General features: G+C 39.9%; 1 protein-coding gene and 1 long non-coding RNA gene across 2 annotated transcripts in view; one reads left to right on the top strand and one right to left on the bottom strand.

Annotated features, from left to right (window-relative positions):
* Positions 1-25,117, bottom strand: part of LOC309701491 (NACHT, LRR and PYD domains-containing protein 12-like) — a 341,726-nt gene that overhangs the window by 45,896 nt on the left and 270,713 nt on the right. The window lies entirely within an intron of this gene.
* Positions 11,678-14,242, top strand: LOC309701591. The gene is made up of 4 exons (XR_014275150.1): positions 11,678-12,061; positions 12,260-12,347; positions 13,046-13,097; positions 14,123-14,242. It is a non-coding gene; the product is annotated as an uncharacterized lncRNA (long non-coding RNA).

The raw sequence follows: 25,117 nt of genomic DNA, 5'->3' as shown, positions 1-25,117 counted from the left end.
TCGGGAGGATGCAGCCGATGAATTTGGACACTGTCACTACCCGATCGGGGGTGTGCCAAATGGCGGAGTGAGTAGACGCTCTCTACCGAGTTCTGCACAGAAAGTTCGTGAACAACGGTAAAACCTCAACTTTATGCTGCTAACACTAACAATTCACTAAATAAGAGAAGATGCAGCAATCATAGGGCAAGAAGCAGCAGAATGCCGAATCAGAAAGGAGCGAAAAGGGGACTGGAAAGTTCCAAGTCTAAGATAGCGCCTGAGAATGCTAACGAGGAGAGTGCTACGCCCAGCAACGTGCTAATGGATAGCTTCCATAACTACGCAGCTACTACGGTGGCACTCACGTTAGCCGAAGAAGAAGTGGATGAGTTCCCACCTCTCCCTGTTACACCTCTCAAATCGCCAGCTCCGAAGAAGGTGATGTACGAACGCAGCAACTCTGACCCAGTTGATGTAAATGAGATAATTTCTCGTCTGTCGGCACTAATAAACACCAGGTCTGATAACATTGAGAGCATGGTGAGAGAGAACTCGAACATGGTGAAAGAGAATACGCTCCAGATTGAGGGTCTCAAAAAGACGATTGATTTTGTGTGCGCGGAAATGAAAGATATGAAGGGGAAAGTTTGCGACTTGGAAAAAAAAGTAACTAAAGAGGAAGGTCGAGTGGACAACTGCCAACAGAGAATCTCTGAGTTGGAAAGATATTCCAGGAGGTGGAATCTCAGACTACATGGAGTCAGGGAGGCTGAGAAAGAAGACGTAAGGGGAAAGGTGACTGTGATATGCCAGTCTGTTCTGCCAGAACAAAATCATAGGCTGCCTGACGTCATCGACACCGTACACCGACTCGGAGCCAAGCGACAAGGTAGCACCAGACCTAGAGGCATCATCGTGCAGTTCACCTCCCGAATCTACAGAGATGCTGTATGGAAAGCAGCCAAAACATCCTCCTACCTGCAGGACAATCATTTGAGGTTCGCTGAAGATCTGTCCAGGGAGGACAGAGAACGTCGTGACAAACTGTGGCCGATGATAGACAAAGCCCCTAAGGAGGGTAAGCCGGCTTATTTCGTGGGAGGCCGAGGATTCATCAGTGGATCAGAAGTTTTCCCTCCTTCATAGAGACGCTTATTCAGTCTCCGAAATGACATTTCTGTAAGCTTGTTTACATGGTGAACTTGATATTTTCACCCTCAGGTTAAAGCTTTATTTTGTGTTGAAGAGTGTGTTTATTTATAAAAAGCTATATTTAAACCAAAGCAGATAGTTAAATACTGTATTTTTATAAGCTTAGTCACTCAGGGTTTTTACTGTTCTACTACCTAAATTGTGCAGCACCCGGTCCCCTTATCCTATAGATCTATTCTTAGTTGTAGAAGTTTAGAACTTACTTTTTCTCTTTCTTTTTTCTAATAACTTTGTCTTTTTCATTTGTTTCTCTTAATACCAGGGGTTTAAGACAAACATGTAAACGCAAAGCTTTGTTTTTATTTGCCAAACAATTTAAAACAGATTTTTGCTTTTTCCAAGAGAGTCATTCCACACCTGCTGATACAAATTTTTGGAAATCACAATGGGGTAATGAAGTCTGGTTGTCCCATGGCTCTGAGCGTTCTGCTGGAGTTGTCACGCTTAAAAATTATTTTTCTGGAGATGTGTTACACTCTGACTGTGACACCTTAGGACACTACCTCTGCTCACTAATCAGACACAATAACAGTACTTTCATTGCAGTAAATATATATGGTTACAATAATAAAACTGAAAATGATAAATTACTTGACTCCTTAGAAGAAAGAATTAATTTCTGGCTCTACAAATACCCAAATTCAGTCCTCTTAATTGGTGGAGACTTTAACATTGCTTTAGACAATACGGTTGATAGGTGGCCTCCAGGGCAGCAGTCTTCATACAGTGCAAACTTAAAAAATTTCATGGGAAAATTTAATCTTGTGGATATTTGGAGAGAAAAATTTCCAGATGATAGACTCTTTGCTTGGAGCAATAAGACAGGATCCAGGCAATCACGTATTGACTTTTGGCTTGTTTCTGACTGTATTGATAAAGATAATATTACTGTTAATATACTTGCCACTCCCCTCACTGATCATAGAGCAATTTACATTAATGTCCGAATGTTTACACTGGATAATATACCTCATAAATTCTCTTATTGGAAGTTAAATAATTCTTTACTAAAAGATAAAATGGTTAACATGCAGATTAATAAATTAATTGTTTATTATTGGAACAAAGCTAACAGAGAGAAGTCCTTTTGTACCAATTGGGAACTTTTTAAATTTGAAGCATGCAAATTCTTGAGAAGATATGGGAGTCAAATTGCTAAATTAAGGAAAGCTGAAGAACAAGAAGTAATAAGCAGAATTGCCTCTTATTACCAGAAGTCCCCAGAAGAAATCTCAGAGGAAGATAAATTAAGTTTACTAGAACTTCAAAATAAATTGGACGGTTTATATCGACGCAAGGCTGAGGGTGCTTTCATAAGATCCAGGAAGAGGTGGCTGGAGGAGGGCGAACAAAATTCTGCTTACTTTTTCAGACTTGAAAAATACAGATCAAAAACAAACTCTATTCATCAACTAAATATTAATGGCATTGTCTCTGACAATCCTGGAGAAATTTCACATTTCTGTGCCGAATTCTATACTAAACTATACAACTCAAAATATAATGAGGCTGTCTCAACAGGATTTTTCAATAATATTAAAAACCTAAAATCTATTGTTGTGGAAGATAGAAGTTATTGTGACAGCCCTCTGACTGTGGAGGAAGTTTGTAATTCCATTTCTGCACTTAAGGCCAATAAATCTCCCGGCACAGATGGTTTGACTGCAGAGTTTTATAAATCATTTTCTAATCTCCTGGCTCCATTTTTACTGCAGGTTTTTACAGAAAGTATAGAGAATAACATCCTCCCTCCTTCTCTAACTCAAGGTCTCATAACACTTATTCCAAAACCAAACAAAGACTTACTCTTTATTGATAATTGGAGACCCATCTCCCTGCTCAATAATGACTATAAGGTTATGGCTTTAATACTTGCTAACAGAATTAAAGAGGTCTTGGAAACAATTATTGATGAGACACAATCGGGCTTTATGAGAAACAGACACATTTCTAATAACATTAGACTGGTTTTGGATTTACTTGATTACTCTGATTTGGTATCTGACAATAGCTTCATTCTCTTCCTGGATTTTTATAAGGCTTTTGATACAATTGAACATCAATTTATTTTCCACTCTTTGGAAAAATTTGGCTTTGGCAAGTTTTTCTGTAAAGCTGTCAAAACCTTATACACAAATGGCAATAGTTCTATTAAAATGATTAACGGCTCCACCCCGAGATTTGACCTGAAACGTGGTATTCGCCAAGGATGTCCTATTTCACCATATTTATTTTTACTTTGTACACAAATTCTTGCAACTAATATTTCAAACAGTGTTGTACAAGGAATCACCATAGCTGATAAGGAGCTCGTCATCAGCCAGTTAGCCGATGACACCACACTCTTCTTGAAGAATGCAAACCAAATCCCTCCAGCTCTTACTAAATTAGTGATTTCTCTGAGGCCTCTGGTTTATGCCTAAATCTAAAAAAGTGTGAGTTACTAGCAATTAAAGACTGCCCTGCAAATACTATCTGTAATATCTCTGTTAGACAAGAAGTCACATACTTGGGACTGTTAATATCCATCCATCCATCTTCATCCGCTTTATCCGAGGCCGGGTCGCGGGGGCAGCAGCCTAAGCAAAGAGGCCCAGACCTCCCTCTCCCCAGCCACCTCCTCCAGCTTATCCGGTGGAACACCAAGGCGTTCCCAGGCCAGCCGAGAGATATAACCTCTCCAGCGTGTCCTGGGTCTGCCCCGGGGCCTCCTCCCGGTGGGACATGCCTGAAACACCTCACCCAGGGGGCATCCTTGTCAGATGCCCGAACCACCTCAGCTGGCTCCTTTCGATGTGGAGCAGCAGCTGCTCTACTCTGAGCCCCTCCCAGATGGCCGAACTTCTCACCCTATCTCTAAGGGAGAGGCCAGCCACCCTTCGGAGGAAGCTCATTTCTGCCGCTTGTATCCGCGATCTCGTTCTTTCGGTCACTACCCACAGCTCGTGGCCATAGGTGAGGGTAGGGACGTAGATCGACCGTAGATCGACCGGTAAATTGAGAGCTTCGCTTTTACACTCAGCTCCCTCTTCACCACGACTGACCGGCGTCCAGCGTCCGCATTACTGCAGCTGCAGCCCCAATCCCAATCTGTTAATATCCAAAGACCAAAAATCAAGATTCTCTTCAAACTTCACTCCAATTATACAGAAAACCCTAAAAAAGTTCAACCAGTGGCTGCAAAGGGACTTGTCTTTGAAAGGTACAGTGTTAATTACTAAAGCAGAAGGGATATCCCGATTAACATATGCTGCTGTCTCCTTACATCTGGATAAGAAAATTAGTAAAGATGTTGACCGTATGCTCTTTAATTTTATATGGAAAAACCGTACGCATTATATTAGAAAAACTGTTGTGATGAATAAGTACGAATCAGGTGGGCTTAACGTTTTAGACTTTTCTACTTTAAATAACACTTTCAAAATTAATTGGGCCAAACATTTTCTTAAAAACCCTACCTCTATCTGGAACTTTATACCACATTATATTTTCTCTTGTTTTGGTGGCTTTAATTTTGTTTTAAATTGTAATTACAATGTTGAGAAACTCCCTGTAAAGCTTTCATCCTTCCATAAGCAGGTCCTCTTAGCGTGGACCCTCATTTATAAACACAACTTCTCACCTCACAAATACCTTATCTGGAACAACAGAGATATTTTATATAAAAATAAATCACTTTTCCTGGAAACTTGGGTCCAAAATGGGATCCTATTGGTGGCTCAGCTGGTTAATAAAGAGGGACAACTACTTACTTACAACGACTTTATTGCACTATATAATTTTCCAATCAGTGTTCAGGAATTCTCAATGGTGCTTGGTGCCATACCCTCAGGGACTTTAATATTATATAAAAACACTGACAGCTCAATATCTACCTCAGTCACTCTCCCTCAGGGGTGTCAAACTCAAATACACAGTGGGCCAAAATTCAAAACTGGAACAAGGTCGCGGGCTAACATTAATATTTACTGAAAAAAAAATCTTCCTCCAGATTTAAGAATGAATCTCTTCTTATGGACTCAAACAAGTTTTTCTGAAAAACTGAATATGGAACAAGCAAAGCTTAATACTAAACAATATATATATTAGCTGTATAATACCAGTAGGCCAGCTCTAATAATAATTTGGTATGGCTTCGCGGGCCAAATGTAATTAGGCTGCGGGCCAAATTTGGCCCGCGGGCCAGAGTTTGACACCTATGCTCTCCCTGATCCAGCTGAGTCACCAATAGGAAAAATCTGCTTTTCACAGGAACTTGGTAACAGCAATAAGAGAATACGTAGTTTATTCCAAGAAGATATCGTCTCTCTCCCATATATCTTATTGGAACCGATATGTTCCAGATATCAAGTGGAAGACAGTCTGGATGGTCCCCCATAAATATTTGATTGTAAATAAGGTGAAAGAAGTCTCATTTAAAATTCTACATAAATGTTATCCAGCCAGTCACTACATGGTAAAATTTAAAAGGGACATTAATACTAATTGTACTTTCTGTGGGGATCATCCAGAAACTGTGACACATCTTTTTTGGTACTGTTCTTTTACACAGAGATTCTGGAAGGAATTTAGCAGGTTTGTTATTGTCCATATTTTAAGGGAGTTTTCTTTACGATGGGAAAATGTTTTATTCTGTTTCTTTAAGTTCCCCAAGAAGTATGATAAATGTTTTTTTATGATAAATTTGTTAATACTTTTAGCTAAATTTTTTATCCATAAATGTAAGTTTACTAACAAAACACCATATTTCTGTCATTATTTTAAGGATGTGGAAATGTACATACAATCAATATCAGACTCCACCAACAAAAAGGCTCCCAAAACAATATATGTATGTGAATTTTTGCGTGTATTCTTATAATTGTTACCTTTTTCTTTTACCCTTGGCTTTTTGTGTTAATGTTCTGTTGTTTTGTATACTTCATCTGTTCGTATGTTGTATACTCATTGTTTGTTAAATAAAGTTTTAAAAAAAAAAGACACGACCAGAGTTTCTGTCGCCATCATCCGTGGTGGCGCAAGATGGCGTGTTGAGCAGTCGTACAAATTAGGAGCTCGTTGAACTTGTCCCAGAATTTACTTTGTGTTCGTTATTGTTTCCACTCGAAAGTAGTAAAATGACTGCCCCAAGTATAGTTAAACCTGCTAAATTCAAACTCGACCTCAAAAAACAAGAAACAACATCGCCATGTGATGGAAGGGAAGACAGCAGAGAAGGAACGGATCATGACTACGTAGCAATGGACGTAGCAGTGATGAGCAAAAGGGAACGGGGCAATGATTCGGTTCCATCTACACCTTGTAAGAAGCCTGCAGAAAAGAAAGTTAAGTCAGCAGAGATAAGTGAAAGTGACGAAGTCTCCAATGCTACTATATTGAAAGCGATTCTAAACCTTGAAAAAAGAGTGGACGAGCAGCTAGCTGACCTGAGTGTGCAATGCAAGCAAGCTAGTACGATGCTAGCCAGCCTAGCCAAAGCGGTTCAGTTCAACTCGGAGGAGGTGAAAGAATGTAAACAAAAGGTTAAAGAGTTGGAGAGACGAAACGAGCAGTTGACCAAAGATAACTACGATCTCAAGGAGAGAGTGAGAGAGCAAGAAAGGTACAAAATGAGGTGGTGCCTCCGGATTAAAGGATTAGAAGAGAAAAGAGATGAAGATGTCAGATCGCTGGTTATTGGAATTCTTGGCAAGATCGCACCTGATATGATATCAAAGCTTGAAGAATCTGTGGATGTGGTGCATAGAGTTGGGAAGAAGATTGAGAACAAGGTCCGACATATCATCATTCTGTTTGCTCTGAGACACGCTAAAGAGGAGATTTGGCGTCGCACCAAAGATTCGGCTGTCTGTAAGAACGGGGGTTTCCACTTCGCTGAGGTACTGCCGCGGGAGGACTGGGAAGAGAGGAGGCGGCTGTGGCCGCAAATTGAACAAGCCAGACGGGCTGGGAAACGGCCTTTTTCCGGGGTCCTCATGGATACATCGAAGGACGGAGGATCATTGACGTTGAATGAAAGACTTGATGTAAGACTGTATACAGTGGAATATTATTAATGGGACAAAAGAGTTCTACTTAAAGTTAAAGATTATTAGTCACTGAGTTGGTGACAAGTGTTACAATTTAAACTCATATTTATATATTTTTCTTTTCTTTTTTAAAAAAAGTTATTTTCTTAGCATATTCTTATTATGGTTCACTCAAAAATTTCTTTTGGTTCATTAAACGTTCGGGGTTTGAAGGAAATTGTTAAGAGAAAGGCACTTTTTTTATTTTGCAAGGTGCAAAAATGTCATTGTCTGTTTTTACAAGAAACTCACTCTGTGGATGCCGATGCTACCTTTTGGGCTAATCAGTGGGGAGACAAGATTCTTTTCAGTCATGGATCTAACAGATCTGGAGGTGTGGCGATTTGTTTTAATAAGTTCCCAGGGGAGATTATAACATATAAAGCTGATAGTGAGGGTCATTGGTTAACTGCAGTCTTGAAGAGCGAAGGTATATTTCTAATTGTTACAAATCTTTATGGACATAATAATGAGGGTCAAAATAAAAGTCTATTGGAAAATCTAACAAATGTTATTTCAGAGTTTAAAGTTATGTACCCCACAGATTACATCCTAGTAGGAGGAGACTGGAACATGACACCAGATGAATGGATGGACAGATGGCCTCCTCGCTTAGGAAGGAGGCAACAGAATAACATTATTGAGAACTTTTCTAGTGATAATAATTTTACAGACATTTGGAGAAGTTTGAATCCTGGAGTTAAGAATTATTCTTGGTTTAAACCTAATGGAGAAAGCAGGTCAAGACTTGATTATTGGTTAGTGAGCGATGACATTTTGAGGTGTACTTCACAATCTAAAATCTCCAAAGCACCCCTTTCTGATCACTGTTTCATTGATCTTGTCTTAGAACCAACAAGGATGAGACGTAGTAGCAGAGGATATTGGAAATTTAATGCCAGCCTTTTAAATAAGGACAAGTATTGTGATAAAATTAGACATATAATTACAGATATAAAAAATTATGACTCAGTAGTGGGTAATATACAGAAATGGGAATTTGTTAAATTCAAAATCTGAGAATTCACTATAAAATTCTGCAAAGAACTGAACAGGGAAAAATGGGAATATGAAAGTAATTTACTTCGTGAAATAACTCAGTGCTGTAGTAAAGAAAAACTAAACGTGCAAGAGAAGAATAAATTGATGGAGTTACAAACTAAATTGGACGATCTTTACCTAGAGAAAGCCCACGGTGCCTTTATAAGATCGAGAGCCAAGTGGATTGAGGCAGGTGAAAAGAATAGTGATTGGATTTCCGGCTCTTTTTAGAGAACCGGCTCTTTCGGCTCAGATCACTAAAAAGAGCCGGCTCTTTCGGCTCCGAACCGGCTCTTCAGGTTGTTTTATTGCTTTAAGTAATTTATTATTAACAACAATATAAAATCATGCACACAATGAACTACTAATGTAAAAAATGTCTTTTTTATTTATAAATGTTTATCATATAAATATTCTTGTATTTATTCACAGCACACAAAATGTAAAAAAAAAAAATTATAAGTACAAAAACCAACTATTTACAATTCAACTTTTTTCCTTTTAAATTTTCAGCTTTTTTCCTTTTAAACCAATTCAAAACGAAAGAACACAAAACACTACAAACCACAACACAATAAAATATCAATTAAAATATGCAAAACAAAAAGAAAACATGAACAACCAGATCTTTAATTGACGGAAAGGTTGGCATTCAGGAATATCAAGTGCCTTAGCTTTGAGGAGCTGATCCGGTTTCTTCTGTCATTCATTATCTGTCCTGTTTTGGAGAAGATTCTCTCTGAGGGGACTGATGTTGCTACAATGCAAAGTCTCCGTGTCATCACCTGGGTAAGACGTGGATAAGTATAAGCCTTTGTCTCCCACCAGCTCAGTGGATCTGCACTTCTCTGGCAAAGGGGCTCATCAATGTAGGATCTCACTTCCAGTATTACATCTGCTGAGGGATTCCTTCTGGTAGTGTCTCTATTTGCTCGTTCTTCAAAGAACCTCCAAACAGCAGATGCTTGTTGCTCCTTTTGTTCATCCTCTTCTGCCTCTTCTCCCTCTTGGTTCCCTGGCAGTGGAGTTGGTTGGCTGGATCTTGCTGCTGCAGTTATTCTCTGAAGAGCTTCATCCACCGCTCTGTTGTCATTAAAGACCAGCTTCTTGAATCTTGGATCAAGAATGGTGGTTTCAGAGAGAACAGCATTATATTCCATTCTGTGGAATTTTCTGTCCATGGATGCACAGAGAGCATCCACCAACTCTTTCACTTTTCCAGTAGTTACTCTGGTTTGGTGTTCAGCTGTCACTCTCTGCAGACCCTTGCACAGGATTAACATTTTGGAGGCTGTGACATGGCTGAAAAAGAGTACATAACAAGTTTCAAAATTATGCTTTTTTAAAATTCAGCAGTATATTATTATTTATGATCATGTCTAATCTACGTTTCATACCAGCAATGCAACTAACTACGACTACTACTACTAATAATAATAATGCAATAACATTTGCACACTCACCTGTCTGCACTGATCTCCACGGTGACCTGCTCAAATGGCTCCAAAACAGTGCATGCCTGCTGTAGTACCTCCCATTCCTCATGGCTCAGAGGGTCAACCGGTGCATTGATAACTGCCAGGGTAGAGATGACAGCATCCTTGGACTCCAGAATCCGTTTTAGCATATGAAAGGTTGAGTTCCACCTTGTGATACATTCTTGTTTGAGCTTTAGCTCAGGCATGCCCATCTGTTGTTGGGTAGATTTGAGCTTGTGTGTGGCTGTTGTGCTCCTGTGGAAAAATTCCACTATTGCCTTTACTTTGTCCACAGCTGGCTTCATCACCTTCAAAGCATCTCTCACAACAAGGTTAATTGTGTGCGCAAGACATGGGTGGTGGGTCCATTTCAGGATTTTAATTGCTTTTGTTATGTTAGCTGCATTGTCAGTAACACAGCAAACCACTTTCTTTTCCACATCCCACTCTTTTGCCACTTTGAGCAGCTCTTCTGCTAAGTTCTCAGAAGTGTGTCTGTCACTGAACTCAAAACAATCCAGAAGACAGGATACCATTTTATAATTTTCAATAAAGTGACACGTAACTGACAAGAAGGATGTGGTGGTTTGGGATGTCCAGCTGTCAGTTGTTAGACACACTGCTGTGGCTTTTTTAACCCTCTCTTGCAGTGATGCACGTTCTCTTTCATATATGCCTGGGATGATTTTTTGGGAGAGAGCCTTCCTGCTTGCCTATTCATATTGTTTGTGGAGCCAGCTCTATATGAAATTCTTTTCTTGCAGACTCTACACTCTGCCTTTGTACTGTCAATAAAATTGAAGTGGTTCCAGATTTTGCTTGTTTTCTTGGTTGCTTCACTCATTTTCTTTACTGTACCTTTCTAAATTGACGACGTTGTCTCTTGTTGTTGCTCTCTTTCTCTCTCCCCCTCCTGCTCTGTTCGTGTTCTACTGCTGCTGTGAGTGTAACTACCGCCCCTCCCCCCTCTGCCCAGCGCTGAGCAGAGGCGGGAGGGGCACAAACGCACAGCTGTGTTTGCTTCCCTCCCCCCTCTGCTCAGCGCAAACACAAGGCTCAGGTGTGGCATTAAGCGAAAAAGGTTAGTGAGAGGGCAAGAGAAAGAAAAAAAACCCCCCACGGCTCCCAATAAGGAGCCGGCTCCCGTCGTTCACTTCAAAGAGCCGGCTCTAAGAGCCATTTCGTTCGCGAACGACCCATCACTAGAAAAGAACTCATCATATTTTAGTAAGCTGGAAAAGTGTAGACAGCAGAGAAATCTAATCTCAAGCTTGTTGATAAATGGGACTGAATGTAAAGATTTCAGAAAGATTGAAAAGGAAGTCTTCACTTTTTATTCCAAATTGTACTCCTCAGAATATTCAGCAGCTGATTCTGATAGTTTCTTTGATAAGATTCATAATCTCATCCCATGTATTGACAAGCCTTTCAAAGATCTGTGGGATTCAGAGTTTAAAATTGAGGAACTGGATTTGGTGGTCATGAAAATGGCATTAAACAAGTCCCCAGGGACAGATGGACTTACTACTAATTTTTGGACAGGAGAATTCAGTTGCCACATTTGACAGTGACAGTAATAAAATTTGGAATACTTGCTGAGAATGCAGATTTTGACCTGTTGATTAGGACGATTTTGTTAATGGGAAAATTTTTTCTTCACAAATGCAGATACTTTAAAGCTAAACCATGTATAAACAGATGGCTGAATGACTTTAGACTCTGGGCTAAATCGCTGAAACTTGTGAATAACAAGAAAGCTCATAAACTTGTTGTTTTATTTAAAGAGTTTAATCTGTTAAAAAAAAAACCTCCCTATTTTATAATCACGACTGCCCTTTTTTTGCACGTTATTTTTTGCCTTTGGTTCAAGTCCTTCAATGACTGCTTTGTGCTTATTGTTGTTGTTGTTGTTGTTTTTTTGGTCGTTTTGTTTGTTTGTTTGTTTTGCTATAATGCTCAACAGGGGCGGAGCGTGGGGGTGGCTTACTGGGCTTAAGCCCGGGTTGTTTTGTCAGAAGCCCGGGGTCTTTTGGAGTGTAATTTTTCATAGTTAGATGCCTGGCTGACAACTGTATAAAACAAAAAGTACACACAATATTCGAAGCACATAGTGCACACTGTGGGAATTTACGACTGTGCGTGAATCCCCCCTGATATTGGTATGATCCGAGCTCAGGCACTAAGCGACTGAGCGAGGGGGCGGGGCAGCTGCTGCCAGCAGTGAGTGCGCTGTTGGAGAAACGGAGCCAGCCATACTAAGGAGAGCTGAAGTTTGACCAGGTACCAAAGAAAATCATTCGTACTGTACAAATAATGTAAATATGACAGTGCATCACGAAAGATTGATATCAAACTGATCACTTGACCAATATTACGTTACTCGCTCTTCAAGTGAATCAACAAATGGCGAAATGAAAAGCCGAACAAATGCTATTTTTTTAGAGTCTTAGCTTACGTGTGTTTATTTCATATTTTCAGTTCTTACCCTCCCCGACTAAATCGGTTTCAGTTATGTACTGAAATATAAGAATGGACATTAGAGGGTTCTTTCAAAGAAAAAACTCAGGTAGATGTTATTTTATATATTATGCTTTGTATGTTGTTCAGTATATTTCTATGCAAAACAAGAGGGATTTCAGTACACAGCAGGATATTCACATTTGTAACCAGATATTTACACTTTAGGGAGAAAACATAAAACATTTTTACTGTACAACATCAATTTAGATTAAACTTTTGTTTTAGATAAATATTGAAATATCTTTTGAATTAGTTAAATGTCAGAATAAAGAGAGACAGAGCTGTCTATTTATTATCACTTTCATCATATTAAGGAGTACATATACACTAAGTTTATTGTTAATTAATAAGAAAACTCCAGACGATTCCATTCTGAGCTGAAGAAGCTTCTGATAGGTTAGTAGAGTCCATGTGAGTAAACTGGTGGCACACCTGTGGATGCATATAAGTCAAAACACAGAGCCTGTTTCTGTGACATGGGAACATCAAGAGATGTCAACCAAAACACCAGGAAAAGAACTGTGGAGCTCCATAAGTGTGGCTCAGTTTGAATACAATTTGGTGCCATTTGCTATTAAGAAATACAGATAGTTTCTCTCTGTACTCTTAAAGTTAACAAATATGTTTTTATATTTATCAATCTAAAAAAATAAACATTTTGTCTGATTTGATGTTACAATTAAAAAAGTGTTTTTATCTGAAGAGTAAATATCTGGTTTCGACTGTATATTTGATGATTGTCAGCACAAAGAGGGAGAGAGAGGAGAACGAGGACAGAACAGATGAACAAGAGCAGGTGAGACACGCATGTTAGTCACATGGTCGTTTACCAAAAGTATCAGCGTATCATAGGTCCTCATGTATCTCGTACCTAGTGTTTCTTTTTAGGTTTGTTATTTTTCAAATTCTGTATTTATTAAGTTCTGCAGGTTTGTTCGCACAACAAGGCTAAATAATTATATAAACTTTTCTCAATCTAAATAGTGGACTTTGGTAGAATTAAAAAACAAGTGTAGTGCAGGTCTATGATGATTTTTAGTGCTATCATCTAGTTCTGATTGTGGTTCTGTCTTGGTTAAGTCCTCAGTAGTCCTGATTTTGAACTGTTGTAGTCCTGTTTTAATTCTGGATCAGTTCTGGGTCTGGTTGAATTGGGGTTTAGTCCTCGTGTCTTGATACAGCCCTGACCTTGTTCTGCCTTGCTGCTTAATTAAAAAACTCGTTTAAGGTGTCCTGCACATGTGATATAGATTTTACCCTATATGAAGTCATTCCTTTTTGAACAGAGCCTATTAATCTTTCAGTCATTTCTACCCCCCCCCCCCCCCCCCCCCAAAAAAAAAAAAAAAATCCCACATGCATACTAATCTTTGGGCTAAGCCCCGGGTGTTTCAAATATCTGGCTCCGCCTCTGATGCTCAACCAAGGATGTAACATAATCGGATTAATTATGGTGCCTTGTATGTTATACTGTTGTTTGTAAATAAAGTTTAATTAAAAAAAAAAAAAAAGTTTCTGTCGCCATTTTAGTTTTTAAAAGACATCGTGATAAGGGCGGGTCTTACTGTGAACCTGCGCGCTCATTGGCTAATAACTTGAGATTGACAAGCCGTTATCCAATGAGCGCGCGGCTTCTCCCAACATAAAGTAGTTTCCTTTGAAAAACCAAAGTCTGATTATTTTTGCCTCCACTGACGGAGCCTGTTGTTCCCGCCACAGAGACACAGTAATGTCAGAGCGGTGTTAACACTCACCTGCCTCAGCACAGCTCTCACTCTCCTCCTGCTCTCTCAGCTAAACTCACTTCCTCTCTACTTACAGGAAACCAGCGCTCAGAGGAGCCGACCGGCCTCACGTTTCACCCACAGACACGAACAGTGTGGAATTATTTTATGTCATAAGAAGAAACATATTCATGTTAACACTCACCTGCATCAGCTCCACCTTCCTCCTCCTGCTGCTCTGAACGGAGGATCAACACTTTCACTTTCAAGGTTCAAGGTTCAAGGTTCTTTATTTGCCACATGCATAGTTATATAAGTATAACACACAGTGAAATGTAGCCTGACACGCTCCTCGACATGTGCAAAAATTGGGGGGGTAGAGGAAGAACATTATATATATATATATTGGGTGAATGTACAGTAGTAGCAGCAAGCAGGTGAATTCTGTACATTAATATGAATAGACATCTGACTATTTTACAGGATAGACAATATAAACATATTTAAAATTAAAGGAATTTGAAATGTACATTGTTTCACTGCTCCTCCCTAAACACAGAGGATGCTGGGACTTGTAGTTTTTACCTTGTGTGATATTTATGGCTGTGACACTAAATCACAGCATGAAAACTTCCTGCAAATATGTCACAGGCAATAAAAGTTTCACATTAATGGTGAAGTTATTTTTCTGTCTCATGTTCAATAAACAGTGAGCTGGGAAAACTGAAGAACAGACTTCAGACGTTCCCTGCAGAGTTTCTGCTGCTCGGTCGTCTGCATGTTGCTGAGACTGAGCTGATGATGAAGCTGTGACGGGTTTATGGCACGTTTGGTTCTGGAGAAGAGTTTTACTGCCGGTGCAGGTGAAATGATCAGAGGTTACAGCCTCTGGTTAAAGTGGAGGCAGCGATCAGGACGGCTGAGCAGCAGAGGTCTCGAGGGTCCTAAAGTGTAAAAGCATCAGTGTTAGTAACACAAAGATGACAGAATGGGATCATCCACACAACACTAACATCTAAATCCACGGCAGGAACTCTTCCAGTGTCCTGAAAAATCTGTGTGCACGATGCTGAGATTAAAATCTGTCTGCTCATCTTAATGCAATATTTACTAAAGTCTGGTAGAAGTTTTACTGATTTCCAGTCCACTTAGCAGACGTGTGGATAGGTGGTGGGTTGTAGAGCAGACTGAAAGCTTTAAGTTCATCCTCTGATTAAAAACTCAGACCCACAGATACAGGAAGTATAACGCTGGTGTAAGAAAGGAAACAGCAACACGGCAGCCATCTTTTTCCTCCCATGCTGACCAGTGTCCCAGCAGAAGCTGGGGTTTGTTAGATCCTGTTCGATCCAGAGGAAACAGGCTAAAAGAGTCGATCAGGGGGGATCATGGTTTTATTATGTGCTCGTTATGATTGAAGCTCTGGTTGTGTGTTAGAGACAGAACCTGCAGATTCCTCCACTCTGCCTCCTCCTCTGCAGGAATCAGCCTCTTTGCTGGTTTTATTCACCGACGTGAATAAAATCATCAAACTAATCCAAGTTCATTGTGAAATGCCTGAAAATGGAGGAATAAATCTGTCAGTTACCGTATAAAGTTTGAGTTTGTCAGTGTTTTACACGGAGACGGTCGTCAGATGTTGAATGTTTAGCATGAATGTTCCACATCTGGAGAAACCTTCAAGATTAAAGCCAGTGAAAAGTGAAGAGTTTCTGCAGCAGCCGCACTTCCTGCAAATCTGTTCTTTCAAAATAAAGTGAAGAGTCTAAAATTATATTCACGACAGGTTTAAAGGTGAAGGTGGTCACATGGTTTTAGTGGAATGCCTACGTGGGCGCGTCTGAGTGATTTTGATTCAGATTCGTGCAGCGTGGAGCAGTAAACACTTGTTTTTGTTCATCTGGACTCATGAATGATTCCAGTTAGCACATTTCCAGCCAATGAAACGTAACTACAGATGAAGACAAACACATTTAAGCTGCCTGACTCTCGAGTGTGGGTGCGTGTTCCCATTTTCAGGCTGTTTTAGTTTTCAGTTTAGAGGAACGCTGCAAACTCACAAAAACTTCTTTCTTGTGAGGTTTTGTTGTCAGACTGATAAAAGCAGCAGCAGCTGGTGTTTGATGAGCAGACGTGTGTTTCCTGTTCTGTAATAATCAGCTTGTTACCATCACATAATGAACTCAGCCGTGACCAATGAGGCCGTCCTTGTGCGGTTCTCTGGCGCTGATTCTGACTGTGACCTTCACCTCTGCAGGGTCATGTTTGGGGCTTTTAGCATCTTTGTGTGTCGCTCAGATTTAATTCACTCTTGTTTTGAGGTTTTGTGTCTTTTTGTTTCATTCTTTGTGCGTTTATTTTATCTTTAAGCCTTTCAGGACTCGTGCTGTTGGCTTTTTCCTGGTGTGTTATTAGTATTTTTCATTTCTAAACTTATTCTAAAAGAAGGACCGATGGAACATTGATGTGAAAATAAACATGATCATTTAATGTTTTTGTAAATTCACAGTGTTGGGACTAACGCGTTATTAAGTAACGTGTTACAGTAACTACGTTATTATTGTGGTAACGAGCACGGTAACTAGTTATTATGCTAAAATCAGGAACGCGTTAGTCATTACTGGGATTTAGATAGGCTCGTTACTCGTTACTTCGTGTGGTGACTATCGCGGAGCTTCCACAGATTCAGTAACATTAGCAAGTGGTGGAAGCCAGCAGGTGGAGGAGGGAAAGGGGGACTCAGAAGGAAAAGAGACCCGAGGCGGCCGCCGGTCCAAGTGTGAACTGAACTTCAGGTAAGAAGTTATGACCTGCAGTCTCTCTGGGTCAGATATAAACCAAGTTTAGGTGGAGTTTATTTTTGTTATTCTGACTTTTTCCGTACTGCATACTAGCTAGCATGACAGAGTTTCTATACAGCTGGGTGGGTGCTATGAAGTTAATGATGTTGAACTTTATTTTGTTCATAAGTTATTAGAATTGCCAACCGTCTCATCTGGTATTCAGAGAAAATATTACGCATTTCTTATTGAGGTGAAAAGGAACAGTTAGTCCCGTAATTCAGCTACAATGAAAAAGGCACAAAGCTGGAGTTATTCTGTGTCTTTGCTGCACAGCTGCCTCTTCTTCTCTCATTCTCTCCCCCTCCCTCTCCTGTTTCTACTTCAATCATGAAAACTGATCAATGATCAGCTGATCGTCTCTCTTGTTTGTTTATCGCCCACTTTGCATCAGAAAGAGGAAACCAGCGGAGTTCACGTTAAACAACAGCAGCACGTTTAAGCTTGATCAGCTGTTGTTAGAATTTATTTAATATTAATTTCTAGTGTCAGCTGATGTTTGCTGGAGCCACAGCTGCAAAAAAGCTGCTGGTCATGATGTCGGTTTGGTTACGTGGTGAGAGGGAAACATGAAGATGAAACCAGGAGATGTCCTTACTGAATCATCAGAGCTGTGATGGAGAAACAGGTTTACCTTTTAGGTGACATGAATGAGTTGAAGGGAAGTTATGAACTGTTTCTGAGAGACAAATAACACCAGGATCCTTTTTTAGGTAGCTGACAGCTGGTAACTGTGCAGGGGCGGGTCTAGCAAAGTTTTGCCAGGGGGGCCAGGTAGGGCATTAACAGGGAAAGGGGGGCACAAGGAAATACTTTTCTATCTTATTCTCATTTAAAATGTCTCGCTTTTAAAAAATCATTATCTGAATCTTACAACAAACGATTGATAGATTGATGCATATATACCATCAAGACAGTGAGCATCACTGTCACAACAGCGTTTGTTTTCATTCAAAGGCTTTAGGATTTTTGCTATAATGGTGGGCCGGTCTCTAGTCAAAATGCCCGGGCTGATTTTTTTGTCCCAGTCCAGCCCTGTATGCAGCTCATCTGCAGTCTGGTGTTACCTCCATCTTCCTATTCAGAAGGCAGAATTTCCGAGTTCTGAGTACAATCGACAGCACCACGACTGCAGTTTTTGTGTTGGATGTAAAAGGCGCACATGAGGCTGTGACGTAGGCTAGAATCATGGTGGCGGTCAACGGCGGTCCAGGCGTGGGATTTCTCTCGTGGAAATATGCACATTATCTTTTCCTTTCTATTGGTAGGTGGCACAGTGCACTTGTGGCAGGTAAGCAAGCTAGAAGACTGGCAAAGTTATGGAAGCAACACATTAACAAGAGAATTCTGAGTAAAACCAAAGTTACTTTCCCTAGTAACTAGTTACTTTGAAAGTAACGAGTAACTTGAAGTAACTGAGTTACTTTTGATAGAAGTAACTAGTAATGTAACTAAGTTACTAATTTAAAGTAACTTACCCAACACTGGTCAATCATTAAAAATAAATCCTGGTCTTTCATTTTGCTGCTGCATTGTTCACAGAAACACATATTTTCCTGTTTCTTTCTGTTTGTGTGTTTCTGCTTTTGCCTGTTTAGAGCTGCTGAGCAGGAAAACCCAGACGAACAAAAACCTCTTTTAAGTAAATGTTTGAGTCACTTTGGGTCTGAAATGTAAAAATCTGCAAACTGAAACAGATTTGAAGGCATCACAGAAACAGCCTCACATTCAAAACATGAAAGAGAGGACTTTTATTTTGAAACACTCAGGAAATGACAGAGGGAAAGTTTTTTAATTAAAACAAATTATTAATTTATACAACCACCAAAACTATGATGATCCTCCTTCTCCCTAAGATGGCAAACTGAAACACAAGTTTCCTTGTGGCTCAGGAAACTAACCACTCCAAGTTGGTGACTTTTGGAGATTTAATTTCCTGGATGATTGAGAATGCATCAAGACGAACACAAAAGGAAGTTCACCGCTTTTAGCAGCTCCCCCCCAGACAAACAAAGAGGCAGTTGGCAGTTAGAAATCAGCAATCATTCACACACCCCCACTCCCCTCCAGAATTCTCAGGTAACAACCTAATTTACATATGAATGACTAGCCAATTTAGCTTCCACTTGGCTGAAGCTAAAGCCTAGCTAAAAGCCTACCAGCCATTTGGCAACTCAGCCCATCACACGTCCACGTCTCTCCTTGTTTCGTCTTTTATTATGAAAGGGTTGTGTTTCCATGTTCAGTGTGTTTCATTTTGCTTCCCCTGTGGTGTCAGGTTCATTTGTGTCAGCTGTGTTTCCACTTCCCTCCTTTCTCTTCTGTGTATTTAAGTCCGCTGTCTTCCTCTGGGCAGTGTTGGTGCGTTTTCCTCCGTTCACGTTATTCCGGGTTTCAGGTTATCTCCTGATTCTGTTTAGGTCCATGTTCATGTTCATGTTTTTTCATCAGAGTTTCTCGCATGCACCTCCTCGGATTCATGTTCATGTTTTTCTTGTCATAGTTGTCATAGTCATACCGAGTTATTCCCAGTATAGGTTTTAGTTTTAGTTTCCGCCCCTGTTTGCTGGGCCTTGTTTTGTGTTCGTGTTTTTCAACCTAATAAATGGTTTGTTTTTTTGTTAAGATTCAGTTCCATCTCTCCCTTGTCTGCTTCCGGGTTCATATTGCAATCACATCAGCCACAGTGACAATAAACTTATTTTGATTTTTAACTTTCTTTAGTTTTTCAACAATATTATGTATATATAAACATTTTGCATCTTACAATATAAAGCCTGGATCCTGCACATATTGCACTTTGAACTTGAACTGTGTTGTCTGTTTATTGGAGATTGTACTACTTGAATTCATTATCCTGGTGATATAACACATTAATTCTCCATTTGGAATCAATATAGTATATAATACAGTATCTGTCTATCCATCTATATAGCTATTGAATTGAACTGGAGTGAATGGAAGAGAATTAAATAATGGATTTCATGTTCATGTTTATCTATGTTGTAACAGTGACAACTTGAGACATCTGTTTGGCACTATATGAAGAGAATTAAATAAAATTTAAATAAAAATGATATTAACTGTATTTACACATTTTATATTTTTGGATGAGACACTGTCAGTGTGCTGTTATATAACTCAGGTATTTTTAAGGCCTGACTGGTGGCATTGGTGCCCATTGCTTTACTGTGCTGTTGGATGTGTATGTGGGCTATCCCTTGTACCTGACATTTGATTGGGCATCACTGTGTTGCTATGGTATGATCCTGGTAGTTGTTGTTAATAAAACAATAACAAATTCAAATTCAAACATTGCTGCATTCTTCTGTCACTGAGGATTCCAAACCTGCACTCAGTCTCCTCATTACTTTGGTATTGAACAGACAAACTTTGGAGCTCCTGCAAACTTTATTCACAAACTGCAAATATTTTACACAAATCTGCGACTGACAACAAGCACAGAGACTTCAAACAATCACTGAAGTAAGCACTGAAAGATTTACTTTTAAACAATAATGATTAAGACCTTTTTCGTAAGGTTGTTTTCCCTTGATTGCCAGCTGTTACTGTTTTTATCTTCATATCTTTCATATTTGTCCACCTAAACAATGCTTTAATGATAAAGTTTGAGAAGTTTGATATGAATTTATCCAACTGACTTGAAACTGAAACTGACAACTGTCCTGTAATCTTACACAGAGAAACCAAATCCTGCGTCTTTGCCTTGACAGACGCCTAAAATGGCTCGAGCTGTGGTAAGTTACCCTTCACTGTGTCTGTTTCTAAACATTAAATCGTGTGAATTTTTAAAGAAAAATCCAACAACAACAATAATAATATGTAACAGAGCAAAACGTCAGATGACTTGAATGTTCCTCTGCAACACAAAGTCAAAGTCTGCCTCCTCCACAGGCAAAGGAGAAGCTCCCACGCTCATCCAGTGCAGACCGTTGTGCTCTGGACAATGAAGTTCCCGCTTTCATGTTCCGACCTATCAGTGCACCTGCATGTGAGCTCCTAAGTCCACCACCTGCTGATGCCAGCTTTCAGTCGAAGGACACAGACAAGATCATGCATCCAGATTTGAAAAACGATCGTTCATCCCTGGATGATGACGTGACGTTTTTCATGTGTCCTAGCGATGTTCCTCTGCCTCCGAGACCTCCACCCACTGCAGAGTTAGGTCTCTGCAGAAAGCGCAGATATTCTACTGCTTTTTCTGTTAATGATGAAGAGGAACATTTGATGCCCAAACGCATGAGGCTGATGAGTTGGGATGTCTCTAAGTCTCCGGCTGCTGAGAAGGAGTATGTTTGCTTTACGTGTCCTGAAGACAAGAGGTCTGAGTTACCTCTCAGCTCCCTCCAAGGCCATCCACCATCACAGGTCAATAATAATGACACTGACCAGTGTACCATTCTGCTGCCTCCTGAAATCCCAGTACCTCCAAGTCCTGCCCCTGTTGGAGTTCTAGAAACTGTTGATTTTCCTTTTGTTGATAATTAAATACATGTTTGTGGTAATAAATACATTTTTGAGCAAATACATGTTGAGATGATTCGGTTGATTATGATGGTTATAATTATCCAAACAGTATTATTCCTAATAAGATCTTTACTTTTTATACTTATTTTCTCCATGACCTATTTTGATGTCTATTTTGAAGATCCACTCATATCATGACAGTATGCTTATTCTCAGTAGAGTGTATAGCCACATGTGAACAAATAATAAATTAAAGTCACTCATTAACAACTTACCACATACGCCGGAGCTGAATTCAAGATGTAAGCAGACGTTTCACAGATATCTTGGTTGTCTTTCCATTTCCTACACTAACAGTATCCTGAGAATTGGCTTATAGAGCTGATATAAAGGTGAAATTTGATGACTTAATCGAAGCATCATCAGCTTAAATGCAAATGAATCCACTGTACTTGAGGTAACCTAACACTGACCATGAACGCCACAGTCACTGTGCGCCAGTCCAACACAGTGCTTTACTGTGAACTCACCACAGTACTGCAAACTAAAGTGTTTATCTTCCAGTCCAATCCAATCCATCTTTATTGAGAAAGCACTTTAAAAAACCCAGGACAAAACCAAAGTGCTGTACAGTAAATGAGTTAAGAACAATAGAATAAAACATAACAGTAAAAAAATAAAACACATAATACATAAAAAATGTAAACAGCCCTATATTTCAAAACAAGATAAAACAGCAAAAATAAACTAAAAAACTCAAACTAAAAACCAACATCTTACAAGGTGTCAAAGGTCAGGGTGAAGAGATGAGTTTTCAGGAGTGATTTAAGAACAGGCAGAGAAGAAGCCTGTCTAATCTCTAAAGGCAGATCGTGTCACAGTTTCAGAGATGCTGCAGCAAAAGCACGATGTCCTCTAAGTTTACGCTCAGTCCTGGGAACATTCAGGAACAGCTGATCAGCTGACCTGAGACAGCGGGTGGGTTTATAAGACTGTGGCAGCTCAGAGAGTTAAGATGCAGCTAGGTCATGGAGAGCTTTAAGAGACATTAATACCAAAAAGCTGCTAACATGATGTTGTATTTTATTTACATGTCTGTTTTAGCTCTTTAACATTTGCATCTGTCTAACTGGCTAACCATGCAAGACTATTGTAAGCATTGCTCTGTAATAGTGCGACATTTTGGACCCCAGGAGGTCCTTCTGTATCTGCACGATGTTTGACCTGCAGTCTTTATAGCCGCCTATGTATATTCTTTTAAACCTTTTTATTGTTTTTAAATGACAGTTACGGACCAAATGTTAAACTATATAGTTGAATATATAGTTAAAGTGTTTCTCTAGATACAGAGAAAGGTTTTACATCAAAAGGTCATCTGTCTGCATATAAAACAGAAGCTTTCATGCAGATGCACTTCCTGTTTAGAGACTTTGAGGTTTAGGTAGTGACGGGGGTGATTTACTGAGCGTGTAAGTTTTCCTCCTGTCAACACACTCTACAATGCCGCCCACATGCCACTCCTGTCCAGTCTTGAAAGCAAAACATGTATGTATAGTATAAAATGGTGAAATGCTGATTTCCATGTTTCAATTGAATCACTTGATTGTAATCAATTGATTGCAGAGACTTTTGTCAAGACCCTATAGAATCAGAAGTCCCGTGAACATGCACTAATAAAAGCTGCAGTTGTAATAAGGGATAAAGTAGTGTGCACAATGTGTGTTTGGATAAGATGTCAGTAATGCATTCACATTAAAATCACAGGGTTTCTTTCTTTTTCTTATTTTTCTTACATATCATGTAAAAAAACACTCCTGCAGCATTTTTTCTCTGCCACAGATTTAGGAGAGGAAGAGTCCAGCATTTCAACACCTGTGCAAATGTTAGTTTATTTGATAGGTGCATCAGTAGTAATTATTTAAATTAGAGTTTTCAGCAGTGTTGTTGTATTTACAGCAAAGTGCCTGCAAAGTGTAAAAACTAATTAACTGATGATACTAGACCCTTAAAAGAGATAAACACCACTAGTCAAGTCATAATGGCTACTTACAAATACATAAGCACTCAACACAACCCACACAGTGATCTAATGCACAAAAACAAAGGAGACTTAAACTGGCTGAATCAATTACTGTAAAGAAAACATGGAGGAAGGCTTCCTGTGGTGTCTGGCTGCAGTATAGGTCATAAACCTGCCTCCTGCATTACAGCAGACAGGTCAGGGGTCAAATGAAAAGCAAAATGTTTACCTCAGATTAGGGATGCACCGATACCACTTTTTTGGAAACGAGTACGAGTACTTGCATTTCAGTACTCGCCGATACCGAGTACTTAATAAAAACATGATTTAAATTTACAGGTATCAGCTTTAGTCCTATAATTTAACAACAAACAAACAAGGGACTGGTTTGGAATTAAGAACATTTATTTAAAATAAAAGCATGTTGTATGCAACATATTACAGAATAAATAATTATAAAAAAAATTTAAACAGTGACAGTGCAACTCAAGTATTTTTCAGTTTATTTTAAACTCTGCCGCTTTGGACAACACAAGGGGCATTAATAAACATCTTTGCCATTTAGTGCACAATATGTGAATAAACTAACAACATCCACTGACATAGAACTGTGGCAGTCAGTGCAACTGAGGTAGGTATTAACATCAAGTCTAAGATGACTCACTAAATGGAGAGAAACAGTGAGTGGCAGGGTTTTTTAAGAAAAGTAGCTTTTCTGCATCATCAGCAGTCAGACTGTTTCTGTTTTCATCTATAATGTGTGACACTGAGCTAAAAAGCCTTTCACTGTCCACACTGCTACATGGGGCTGAGAGCTATTTACAGGCTATTTTAGCCAAAGTGGGGAACCTGATTTTGTTGACACCCCAGTACTTCAGAGGACTGTCTTCACGAGGGCTTGGGGCCTCTCCGAGGTATGTGTCGAGCTCAATGGCAGCACCTGCTGCCAGCGGCAGCCTGGGCCTTGAGGAACAGTTTAGCAGGAGGTTCTGCAGCTTCTGCCCGACTCCCCTCTGCCTCACCTCTAGAAGCTCCTGCTTCAGGTGCAGCTTGGCCTCTGGAGCAGTGTTGTTGGAGAAGAAGCGATCTTTATACCTGCACAAAATTCATAAATGTATTAATATGTGGAAAAATAGGACTGATGTCATGTAATACGTGCTGTTCCAGCGTGTCTGTACGTCCTGCTGCAGTCTCTTTATTGGCTGGTTGAGCTGTCCCTGAATGTCCTCGAGGCGGGAGTAGGCTAAGTCGGAATGTTTAAAATGCCCAACTATTTTCCGTCCCACTGCTTTAGCATCAGCTATGCTCCTCTGTGCTAATAAGCGTGGGTAAATAAGCGTGGGCAAACTCTTTGTACTCGTTGTCGTGTTGGGATTTTAGGTGCTTGATTAAATTACTTGTGTTAAATGCGCTACCTTTTGAGCCTCCTCTGGACAATTTCGATGAGCACAATTTGCAGTCCGTCTTTGTTTTCGTGTCTTCGTTCACTTTGAAATAGTTCCACACGGCTGACTTGTCTCGCCTCGCCTTCTCCCAGCTCTGAGATGCAGCCGGGGCCTGGGGGCAGGCACTCGGCGCCTGTGATTAACCCCTTACATGCCGCTCAAACATAGACAGGTCTCAGACCGTGGTATCAGTCCTCGGTATCGGGGAACTTTTCACGAGTACTTTAGAAAATGTGGTATCGAGGCCGATACCAGATGCAACCCTACCTCAGATTAAATATTTCCCAAAGTAAATTGGA

The sequence above is a fragment of the Aulonocara stuartgranti genome, assembly GCF_965226115.1.
Source record: "Aulonocara stuartgranti genome assembly, chromosome: 23".
NCBI lineage: Eukaryota > Metazoa > Chordata > Actinopteri > Cichliformes > Cichlidae > Aulonocara > Aulonocara stuartgranti.
Note: the sequence above shows the minus strand (reverse complement) of the source record. Positions and strands in the feature narration are given on the sequence as shown.